Here is a 12,611-nt window from a genome sequence, read left to right on the forward strand (position 1 = left end):
TGTTTACGATTGTATGAGTTATGAAAGTAACATTGTTGAATAAAATTGAGAATGGAAATGGGGAATATGTCAAAGAGACAACAACCCGACCAAACAGCAGACAACAGCCGAAGGTCACCAATGGGACTTCAACGCAGCGAGAAAATCCCGCACACGGAGGTGGTCCTCAGCTGGCCCCTAAATAAAATTGTGTACTAGTTCAGAGAAAATGGACGTCACACTAAACTCCAAAATACATAAATGAACTAAAATTAAAAAAACAAACAAGACTAACAAAGGCCAGAGGCTCCTGACTTGAGACAGGCGCAAAAATGCGGCGGGGTTAAACAGGTTTTGTGAGATCGCAACCCTCCCCCTATACTTCTAGCCATTGAAAGCTGGTTGAAGAGGAATTTAATAGACTGTACAAACTCTCAATAACAAAAAGATTTTCATTTTTTATTGAGAGATAAAACGTAACGTTATGTTTGTGATATGCTGCAGTATTATTAATTTGAATGAATATATCTTGATTGGAGTTTTACCGCCTTAACAGTCCGAAAGACTTTTATATAAAATGGTAGGAATATTTTTTAAAGCAGATCGAAATAAGTATGTATATTCACTAATATAAATTATAGTTATGATATTTAAACAAAGAAAACAAATAACATGCAAAGGCAATAGAGATGATTACGATAACTGACCATTCAATTAAGACGAAATAATGAATACAAATTACTTCATTTCATTGAAGCAGATGCTATGGTTGAAGGACGGCGGATATGGAAAGATGATACGCATCACATAAAACATGCATTCTACTAATTACGCTCTTCGGCTCTTCGAAAAAGCAACATATAGCATTCATTCGCCGAGTAGCATCTCAATTAAAAAAGGTCATAATCCTGACCTATTGATATGACGTAGCTATACCTTGCTATAATAACTGCGGTTGTTGTATGTGTCAATCATATAATTTTCCAAGCAGCGAGGTGTCTAACTCGTTGTAATCTGTGACGACGTCCAGAAATTTAAGATTTTGTAAAACTGTGAACGTTGTTTCAGTAAAAATTGTTTTATAAACATTAAATAACTTGAAAAGGTATCCGATTTGGTTACAAAAAAAGTATTTTTTCGGTGTCCTCTTTTCTGACCGTGTTTTAAAATACGCGTGAACAGTAGTGTAAAACGAACAGGTGCTCAGTGTCACGCAATCAATAGTGGACCGAACATGTTCCCCTTTAAATAATTTGTTTACGTTTATAAATTATCTTTGTTAATTTTACATGGAATGAATCTCTACACAGAAGTATATGAGAAGAATCATCTTCTTGATTTTCAAGGCGAGTACAAAATGTACGAAGTTGTACTCGTATCCCTGACATAATGTACCCACAATGTGACGTACAGTTTATACAAATATGGAAAATATTTTTAAGATTTCATTATCACAAAGTGTTGTGAATAAAATAAGATTTCTTATTTCAGTATAAGAAATTTAAATGTAGTGCATTAGGTTATGCTACTTGTCAATATACACATATATGTGTGTTAATATGAATAGACCCAGGTAATGACAATAGGAAAGCTATATGGGCTATTTCTAATCAAAGATATCTGAAAACCTTTGCTACAGATATGAAATTTCAAAAAGCATATTCTTGAAAAGTTGTTTTTTTTGTTAAGCTCTTAGTGAGTCCAGAGACTGTATTATAAATCATTAGTGTGTCACAAAGGTGACAACTGTTTAGAAGGAACATACAATATATATTGAAACAATCAAGAATATGTAAAGAATATGTATATGCATTTGTGTAACTTGCAAGGCCAGTTTAGGCTTCACAATAAGCTCTTAGTGAGATCATAAAGCTGTGTTACAGTAAAAAAAAAAAGAGAAATAATATAAATTATGTGATAGATATTTGGTATCTGAATATTGAGTGGCCAGTTGAATATTATCCTGCAAGATTTTAGATCTAAATCCTGTCAAATAGCAAGCAGATGATCATTGCTCATTGCTAACTTATTTATTTGCTATCAAAGAAGAAAATAAATCTGATGTTAGAATAAGAACAATACGATAAAAATGTTGCGAAATGCCAATATATCAAAATATATTAGTTGATATTAAATATTGAATAAGAAAGAACAAAGGATCCTCTGTAAATGTTTTATGACTGACATGCATCTGTCAAATATAAATTCCTTTTTCAAGGATCATTTTATGATGTCTGACACAGCAAGCATAATGTGGAAGGAAATAACAAAATATAACATTGCATGTTTTAGCATTTTCTCGAATTTATAAATGCAGATTTCAGATCTAAATAAACTTTGAAAGTAAAGTGATATTCATAGAAAAAAGAAGATGTGGTATTAGTGCCAATAGGACAACTCTCCATCCAAGTCACAATGTGTAAAAAGTAAACAATTATAGGTCAAATACGGTCTTTAACACGGAGCCTTGGCTCACACCGAACAACAAGTCATAAAATGCCCCAAAATGACTGCTGTAAAACAATTAAAACAGGAAAACCAACGGTCTGATGTACATTTATTACTATATCTTTATGACAGATACCCTCGTATAGTTGAACATAAGACAATAGGTTTTTAAGTCTTATATCTTGCCATTGTTATAACATTAATTATGAATACAAAAGTCTTAGAATAGATAAATAGTAACTGTTTTCGGAAGAAATAGTTTGAAGTTATTGTTGTCAAATCAGGACACAATTGTAGATCAGAATCTTGTTGTCTACAGGGTATCAGTAATAGTTTACCACTTTTTTCTGTAAATTACGGTTTGAGATACAACTATAGGAATTAATTAGATTCTGCCAAGTAAGGAAGAATCTTTTCAAAAGACTTTTTTGAATTACAGATACGATTTTATAAATGTGCTTGTTTTAATAGGGCAAATTGTGCTTTACAATCTCAGTACATTACTAAATATGATAAGCTATAATATATTTATTAAATTGCACTTGCTGCTATTTCTACAATCTTACAATAACAGTAGTTTATACGTGCTGTTCCTCTATTTTTATTTCCTGATGGGAATATAGGAACGACACGTAACTTCTACTGTATAAAATCGTGCGGACAAAAGCATGCACACTTTAAATGACTAAAAATAATTTGAAACATTAAAAAGTTTAAATCTACTATAAACAAATAAAAACACCAAAAAGTGTGCAATGCCACAAATGCCTGTATTTAAACGTTAACTTCTGGATTAACAGTTCATTTAGATATTTCTTAAAGTTATATTCCAAAGTCAAAGTCGATTATGACTATGTAAATTTTTCTAATCAAATATAATCTTCATTTGTGAGTTAAATTGACTGTTGCATTATTCATGTAACAATGAATTCCTTTAATTAAATGAGTCACATTTTAAGAAACTGTTAATGTATGATACCTCGGAGGGTGATAACTAATGCACGTTCTTAGTATAGGACACCCGTACCACACGCGTATTGTTGCACCATATGAGTATATTCGCATATATCAAGTTTTTACCATCTTTTACCCACAAAGTATTTCAGCTGAACTTGTTTTCCAATTGAAACTATTTTCTTGTAAGTTATGATTGTTCGGATTGCTCACCCTATGTTATCAATATAACTGTACTTTAAACATCTGAAATACGAGTGGGAGGTTTAGCCAGCTATAATACTAGGCTGAATCCGTCAATTTCTGCGAAAAATGCCTGTTAACCAAATCAGGAGTATGACATTTGTTTCTCACTCTTTCTATTTGGTTTATAACGATTCCCTTTTTTCAGTTTTGATGGACTTCACCCTTTTATAATTTACTTTCTAGATCTGTATTTTTGTTTTACGCTTTAATAATAGGACTTGACGAACTTGTATAACTTGTATAATTAAATAGAGCATTAGTTGATATATCCAAATTTTGTATGATAATTCCAAGTATTACAGCACAAAACTAGGTCATATAGGTAATCGTCTCCACTCTCTTTGATTAAAAAATTTCTAAGAAAAGACATATGTTGTTACTGTAGATAAGATATGAATATATTGAGAAATGAAAAAAATTTAAGAATTTATTTGTTCAGAATGGATTGGATGGTATGCATTATTGAAAAGAGATCATTGGTCAACATTAGTCAAAAGCTAATTAAAACAGGAGGTTACCCATATAATGAAATGAATAATAAAACAAATGGCAGGTTGCAAGATTTTAAACCAAGTTAATGGTAAGTAACAAGACGTAAACATACTTTTTTGAAAATTCCGATTTGCTTTTGTTTTTATTTTTTTGTTTTTTGTTTTTTTGTTTTTTTTTTATTGTGTCCAGTTAACAAAAATATAGTTTCTTATAGTACAGCTAATATGGTTGTAATGGCAATAGCGACACCTATGTGAGAAGAAAATTTAACTTTTTGAAAGCTTGATATTAAGTTATTTACCATGCAACCAGTTTTAAGCAAATTGCATACGAAATATAGAACTGTTTTGGTAAATAAGAAAATATATCGCAAGTCAACAGATCAAGCTCATCTGAAGAATAAATTTATATTTTTCACGGTTACATTTTATTATAATTGACTTCGTGAGTCATTGAAATGTGTAGGTTTTATTTCAACTAGACCACACCCACGACATCGCGGGTCCGTGACTGAATTGAGTTATCTAATAATGTATAAGCCTTATTTTTAAAGTGGATTTTTTGTATTGGTATTGTCATATAATCAAGTCATGTTGATTATAAGAGGCACGGTTTTCTCTGCTTTCAAAATCTTTCTGTTTGAATCCGTCGACCTGGATCTTAATAATTATTTGTAGTATTTATTATTTGAAAAACAAAAAGGCCTGGAGTGGTGTAATTTGTAATTAACATCATTGTCCTATATAAGTTATATATAAAGTTGAATTCTTTTTTTCGCCGTTTTTACGTCATGCCGGCTAACAAATTAGAAACTGTACCTACGTCATTATTTCAAGTCTGGATTTTTAGTATTTGTATTGTTATATTATAAAGTAACACTGATTAAAAAACAATAAACGGAAACAATGTGACAATGATTGAATTGAGTAGTGTCAACCCTGTATAATGACGAAGTTCAGGTGTGTTTTTGACCCGTGTATATAGCAAATGGTGGTACGCCTGACAGATGCGGAACGTACAGATTTGGTAATAGGTAACAGGTGACATATACTATTGGTATCGGTATCGACCCGGAACTTGTTAATTATTGATAATATTAATTATGTGGAAAACAAAAGGGTCTGGAATGGTGTAATTTTTATCAACACCATTGTCCTATATTAGTTATATACAAAACATTTACTATCCATTACTGACTTTGCGACTCAGTTTTGTATGCTTACAGAGAATGACTCTTGATAGCATCCTAATGCTATTTTTTTCAAATTCAACAATAGTATTTTACATGTCAAAACTACAAACTGTAAAGCTAATCTCGTAAATATGAAAGTGGCAATGAGAAGTAAGAACAAAGACTGATCAGATCCTGGTCAGAATTATGTTTATAAGCCGGGTGATATATCTTCCTGCTGGCTGTTGTTACCTTATGAGCTAGCCCGAAAATCAAAAAAAGCTCTGTGTGTTGAACTAGTACAAAATAGAGATCATTTAAAAAAACATCAATAGGTACCTGTCCTCATATGCATTTTATGAATTCCAATTAACGTTGAACACTACTCTGTCCACCAGAAAGTAACAATTAATTACGTATACTGAACAAAACTGAATTATTGAATATGTAACTGAGCCTTATATTTATTTTTTAGATCAGAGTGCTCCAGGAGTATGACCCTACATATATTAAATTAGGTAACCTGTGGTCACCTTACACTTATATCTACTTTCAATTGGTTACTTCTGGTTGTCATACACCTATTTATTTTGTTACCTCTGATGACCTTACCCATATTTATTTTGATGATCTATGGTCACCTACAACATGCAAATATTAACTTTGGTTATCTGCTGTCACCTATCACATATATTTACTTAGGTAACCTCATGTCACCTCTTACACATATTGATCTTTTTTACCTCTGGTTACCTTACACAGATATTTACTTGGGTTACCACTGTTTGTCTTACGCAAATATTTACTTGGTTACCTTGATCATCCTACAGATATCAAAAAGTAAAAAAACAAAAATACCGAACTCCGAGGGAAATTCAAAACGGAAAGTCCATAATCAAATGGCAAAATCAAAGCTCAAAACACATCAAACAAATGGATAACCACTCTCATATTCCTGACTTGATACAGCCATTTTCTTATATATAGCTAGCGAAAATCTCACTTGTATGACATTCGCAGAAAATTCCATTTTATTCACAACTTTGTATAGTTATGACTATTCCATTAACATAACTTTTAAATAGGGAACACTTTAATATTTGAGCAATCGATCACATTAAACCAAACCTTTGAAATCTAGTTGTTACAGTATTCATCGAGTCTACATCTGTTTAAACAGAATACCTTTTATGTCATGTTTACTGTTTCTTTTTATTTCCTTTTATTTTTTTATTTTGAAAAAAAAAAAGATAAAGATTAATCTTGAAGGTGTAAAACTTTATAATGATCATGGTAAGGTTGTTCTGCGAGAGAATGTTCTGTGTTAGTGATTTGAAACTGGTCGGTGTTTGTGCTCGTTGATAGTTAGAAATACGAAAAAGACGAAAAAGACGATGTTGAAGAGCAATTCAAAAATGATCCCTATGCTGTTTCAGTATGTATTCTTTCAAAATTTTTTACATTGTTCTAATTGAATTCTTTCTTTTTTTTTTTTTTTTTTTTTTTTTTTTTTTTGACAAAAAAAAACTGGAAAATGATGATGTTTAAATTAGGCCTTCTTAAATGTAATCTATAACTTAACAAAAAACAGAAAAATGCAAAGGAGTAGGGGCTATATTGGCCTAAAATGGCCCCAGATTTACAAAAAAATAAAAGAATTAAACCCAGCAGATTTTTTTCCCATAAATTATTAGAATATGAGTCAATGATTAAAAAAAACTGTTTTTATCTAGCAAGAAAATGTTTAATGACGTCATAATGGTAAGTGCAAAAGACGTCATAATCGGGAAAATAGGCAAGAATACTTAAATTGGGATGGTTTTCCTACATTTTGACCACCTCACCATGCTTGCACCAATTTAAATTTTAACATTTTGAGAAGTTAATACAAATCAAACTGCAGATAAAGAATCATTTAGGTGCAAGGTTGGTGCAATAGTTTATTTTATAATTTTTTCATAGCCAAGCAGAGCAAAAGGAACACTGCTAAAAATTTTCTAAAAATTTTGTCAGAAATCATATTTTTATCAGTGTTGATATCGAACAGATTGAACATATCATTGATAGTGAACAAATACAACATCACATGCATTTTTGTGAGTTGAAACATGTATTTTCATCTATTCATAAGATGATTTTATTACAAAGATTAATTAATCAAAGAGTGATGGATTTCTCTTAGACAATTTTTAAAGACCCCACTGAATAAACTACACAGAGAACAATATCTATTGTATTTCTGCAATGGGGCAATAGAACTTACACGCGATTAAATAGATTGACCAATTGGAAATGACTCTGTGGAAATGTTTCGTACAGTTCGCAAAACATAAAAAATATTTTAAAAGATGTCACAGTACAAAATTTTAAGCGAAATTTTATACGACATTGAACTTTTGTTCTTTTTTTCTTGATTTGTGTCAAATCCTAATAGAGACTACACCTTTGTAAAAGTTTTTTCGATGAACCACAAGATACGCTTATTGTAACGACTAACCTTTCGGAGTGAAACCAATCATTTGAATGGTTTTCAAATGATTGATTTTTGTCAACTGGGTTTTACAAATTTAGATAATCTAACTACTGTTGTCTATAATTTTCCTCTGAATTTGTACTTTGCTTCCAATAAATTTAAAAATATGAATGATAAACACTGATTTTGTAGTGAAAAAAAAATATTTACCAGGTAATTTTCCACCAAAATTGTACCGATTGAAAGCTTGGTTTTACTTCTTTAGCTTGCTCTTACCTACATGGTACCATGATGTCCAAGGTAACCAGTCTACAAATTATATAATCCGGAGTCAAAAGTCGGTAATATGAAAATAGTCTATTGCCGTCATCAATGAACAAATAAAAATATTACAGACAGGTACCAACGACAACCACTTGCTTATGACAGGCACATTTTAGGATTAACGTACCTGTAGGACTTCAATCCTTCCTTTATCAAGGACAATAGTGTAAAAACTTAACATAAAAACAAACTTTGAATTCAGTTGGAGAGGACTAATATATCAGATCGGTATATAAAACGGAAACTAATAATAACAGGCAAAGAACACAAATGACTGATCAAATAGTACTCGCAGAAACTATAAGCTAACATGTCTAATTTGTTTCACATTTTGTAAACTTGAGTTCACAACTTTAAATCTTATGCACAGAGCTTTAACAGTGTTCAAAAAACACACAACGTTGAATATTGTTTCCACATGTCCTTGTCATACGTATATATCAGTTATTCAAAAAAGACACGTTAAAGATGATATTTGTCAATCCGACTTAAAAGTAAAAAAGGATGGATATTGCATATAAACATGCATAACCTAGGACGAAATTTGAAATATTGTTTTGGCCAACACGTAAGTACTAAGAATCCTATATTTTCCCTAGTGGAGTAATTGGTAAGTTAATCTCATTAGCATGAAACGAAAACAAATAACTACATATATGTTTCATGGACTTCTATCGCTGTTCGAGCTCTCCTTCTGGCCTATTGTGCAATGTGGAGTACTCTCATCCTTTGGCATCCATCGTCACTTGCACAAATACATCTTCTACTCTGACACCTTATCCATTCCTTATAAGTAGATCACAGTCTTCTTGGTGCCAGGATTCAATTGTGTATGACTGTTTTTGAAGACCTTGTATTGTGATTGTAAGAGTACATATCTGACTTGTTCTGTGTTTTTCCAAGATCAGGACTACATCGTACTAAATTATCTAACTACACAATATAACAGCAGTAAATCTTGCATACCTCCAATTTTGAAACTTCACCTTGAAAATCTTGATGTTCTATTAAATAATGCTTCAAATAGGCCTCATAGTATCTTTTGTCGAGGTCAGAACGTACATATTACCATCTTGAAGATGATTTTAGATTTTTGGTTATCTTACTTTTTGTTTTGACACTTAATACAATTGAAATTGAATAGTAGTTAGACATCTATTTTTTCGGTTCGAGTGAATATAATCTTCATCATATGTATTTAAAACATGAAAAAAAGTGGGTCCCTAGCTTTCCAGAAAAATTGTCTTCTCTCAAATGAAACAAATGATAGTTGTCATTTGTACATTGTTTACAACTATATCCTCTCAAAATGTTTTCTTCAATTCAAACCACTTCTGGTACAACAACACCATGTGTTTTATGTGAATCTGAACGATCAAGTGTAGCTTGTTCCTCTAGCGACCCAAAATTTGCTTCAGCTTTACATTCAACAAATGCATGAACGCCATTGGTATGGTTTAAACATTGCTATGAAACAAACTCAGTTACAGTGTCGGTGGGCTTCTGCTTGAAAATATATCTTTGGTATTTGCCAACGGATTGTCGAAGACCATTGAACGTATTGTTGATATTGTTCAGTGTACTGTTTCCTCATTTATTAACCCAGAAGCCTCTTTCCTCTGCTCATTTTCGGTGATGCATTTGGAAATGTCAGTATGTATATGCAATTTTACAAATCGTTATAAGCCTGTTTAGAGAGCAGATTTTCTTGAGGTTTCTTCAAAGTCTAATGTGAGTGGATTTTTCAATTATTTTGGTACTCAAATATACTATTTTTGTCTCATTCATTCTCGCTAAAATTCGCCTTGTAATTGATATGTAGTGATTGCTAATTATTTTCATTAATGGCTATTTTACCAATGGCAGTAAAAAGTTTATATTCGAAATTTCTCTCTAAAATTATAGGATATATTTTCAATTGTCATCTTTCTATCCACAAAGGACTTTTGACATTTCTGCAGCATTTTTTTCTTAAGATATCATACTCATTTATATGATTAGAAATGTACATTTAACACCCTGAAAGGTCACAAACGTGTTAGCATCTACAGTTTTGAATTTATTGTTTTGGTAAGTTCTAGTTTCAGGTTATCTTTTATGATGGCTTTATCTCCTTCCTTTATATATGTTTTCTGACTAATTCAACAACTTTCAGCACTGTTTTATTGTTATCTTCTTCAAATGGGACTTTTTGTAATTTGGTACTTTATTACTAGAACTTGCGTTTTATGATCTAAAACAAAAACACCTTTTATTTTAATTGTAGGGAATATTGAACAGTAAATAGCTTGACATACATAATAGACAAATGTCACTGGTTGAAAACTGTATGTTGGCATCAAGATGGTAGTTCATTCAGTGTTAACTGTTTTTCTTGCTATTAACATGATATACCCACACCTCTCCTTTTATCCATCCCTAGAGGCTTGCTTTGAGAGCAGGGGATCGAGGGTCATATCCCTAGCCAAGTCAAAATTTGAATTAGCAGCTTTAGTGAATTCTTCGCTTAGCAGTCAATACTACTGTATGACAGTCGCATAAAATTCCATTATATTGACAACGATGTGTGAACAAAACAAACAGACATAAAAGGTAAAAATGTCAACAACACAGCAATACTATTTTGCTATATTCATAATATTTAATCATAAAATGAAAAAAAATTGAAGGCATGTAAATTTTATTGGTCTTCTCTGGAATAAGCAATTAGCCGATTTTCTTTTCTAATGTAGTCATTGGATTTTAAAAACAGTTTTTTTTCATTACAATTTTTTTTAAATTTATTGATATGTAAAGGTCTTAAATATCTATCAGTATAACTTCATATCAAAAATGATACAGAGAAACAGAAAATTTCTTTTTACATTAAGTTAGTGGTAGGAATTATTTCACACAACATACCTTTAAATTAGCTGCCTGTCTGTAATACAAGTACACTCGTATGTCTTGCAATTTTTTTGTACAGTGTACACATCTATTTTTCTTGTGGTCAATGTTCTGATTACCATGGTTACAGATAAGAGTTACAAAACAAGTCATCAGATCAAGCTGATAAGAGGTTGTAATATATTAACATCAATTAATTGTTGCAACCTGATATCTCCTAAATTTTAGGATGAAATCTGGGGTTTGCCCTATAACTATATATAGCGGTTTCGTCTGGAAATATCATACTTGACTGACTGAGTGTCAGTATATGATATATAACGTCCTAGGTATCATTAATCGGTAAAGTTGGTTCTACTAAATTGAGAATGCTCAAAATTATACTACGTCTTATATATCCGGGTACTGTAGAACATTCATTTGAACATTCCGTCGAAAATAAAATTGTAAATCCAAGGCAAATCATTGAAAAGTACGTGAAATCCAAGTTCTACATAGTATATATATATTAAGGAAAGTTTAGACTGTCAGAACGGGGTACAAAGCACCTGAGCAATGTTGTTAATATCCCATCAAATACACATTCTTCCAATACGTTGGATAACTTGTTATTCCGCCTTCAAATGAAAAGAATAACCATTACTTTCCTTTCTTTTATGATACGTGATTCTATATAAGTCGATCAACAAGCGCAAAATTGTAAAGCCATTATGGTATATGTACAAGAATATAAAATGCAAAACAGAATTTTGTGTATAATTAAAGTCACTAAAGAGTATAGAACGTTGCTGGAAAATAGAATCATACGCATAAGGTCAGTTCAGTTCTGATATGATCTTTAACACAGCAATCTGGCAAACACAGACCTGTCCTTGGGTATGGTCAGAAGTTGCTCATTCTCACGTCTTGTCAAAAACATATTAGTCCACCAGTATAGTCTGGAGCAGACTTGTCAATATTTTCTACAACAGTCCTTAAAAAGCAGACAGGTTTTGTCTACCAACAACGAATTTAACTTGCTAGTCTGTTAAAATTTCTTAAGGTAACATGGAAAGCAGTCAAAACATTTTCTCCAAGTTAACTTTCGTACAGGTTGGGACTGCACCAATCTGTAGCGGATTCATAACTCTTACTATGCTGAACATGGTAGCAACTTAAAGTTTGTTTCTATCAATCATGGATTTTGACACTTGTATTAACAATTCGTTAAATTTATATTTAACGGGCAATAACTCCTTTGTGTGAAAAAATGTGACATCTATATCTAAAAATATTTTTACCTATTTCAGTTTTGCTTCAATTGTTTTAGTATCTAAGATTAAAGCCAAAAACTTGTGTTACCCCTTGTTTTTGTTTACCTTTATGGTCATTTTCTTGGCAGATAAGAAATTAAAAACAAAAAAATAAACGATTTTCTGTGAAATACCTTACGGATAATTTCAGTTGAAATTTTTTGCAGCGGAATCAGAGGAAAAGATTTTTGAACAAATTTCTAACGGTCGACAGACTAAAGGGGTGTCAAAAACTCAAATGGCCTTTACAATGTAGCTAAAATAGACTCAAATCAAGAGTCAACTATTTGTAGATCTGACTTTATTAGTCAATTTTTACATTGAAATACTATCTATCTATAAACGT

At 31.5% G+C, this 12,611-nt stretch overlaps 1 protein-coding gene across 14 annotated transcripts in view; it reads right to left on the reverse strand.

Moving 5' to 3' along the window:
• Nucleotides 1–12,611, reverse strand: part of LOC127709019 (uncharacterized) — a 61,614-nt gene that overhangs the window by 25,792 nt on the left and 23,211 nt on the right. For 2 of the 14 annotated variants that reach the window (XM_052214403.1, XM_052214352.1), the window contains exon 3: nucleotides 7,974–8,072. The exons of 11 other annotated variants lie outside the window; for them this stretch is intronic. The gene's annotated coding sequence lies outside the window, so the exon portion shown is untranslated. Of the gene's footprint in view, nucleotides 1–7,973; nucleotides 8,073–10,988; nucleotides 12,067–12,611 lie in introns of those variants that run through there. One more of the 14 variants, XM_052214378.1, reaches the window with a different exon arrangement.

The sequence above is a fragment of the Mytilus californianus genome, unplaced genomic scaffold (genome assembly GCF_021869535.1).
Source record: "Mytilus californianus isolate M0D057914Y unplaced genomic scaffold, xbMytCali1.0.p SCAF_1, whole genome shotgun sequence".
NCBI classification, from domain to species: Eukaryota; Metazoa; Mollusca; class Bivalvia; order Mytilida; family Mytilidae; genus Mytilus; species Mytilus californianus.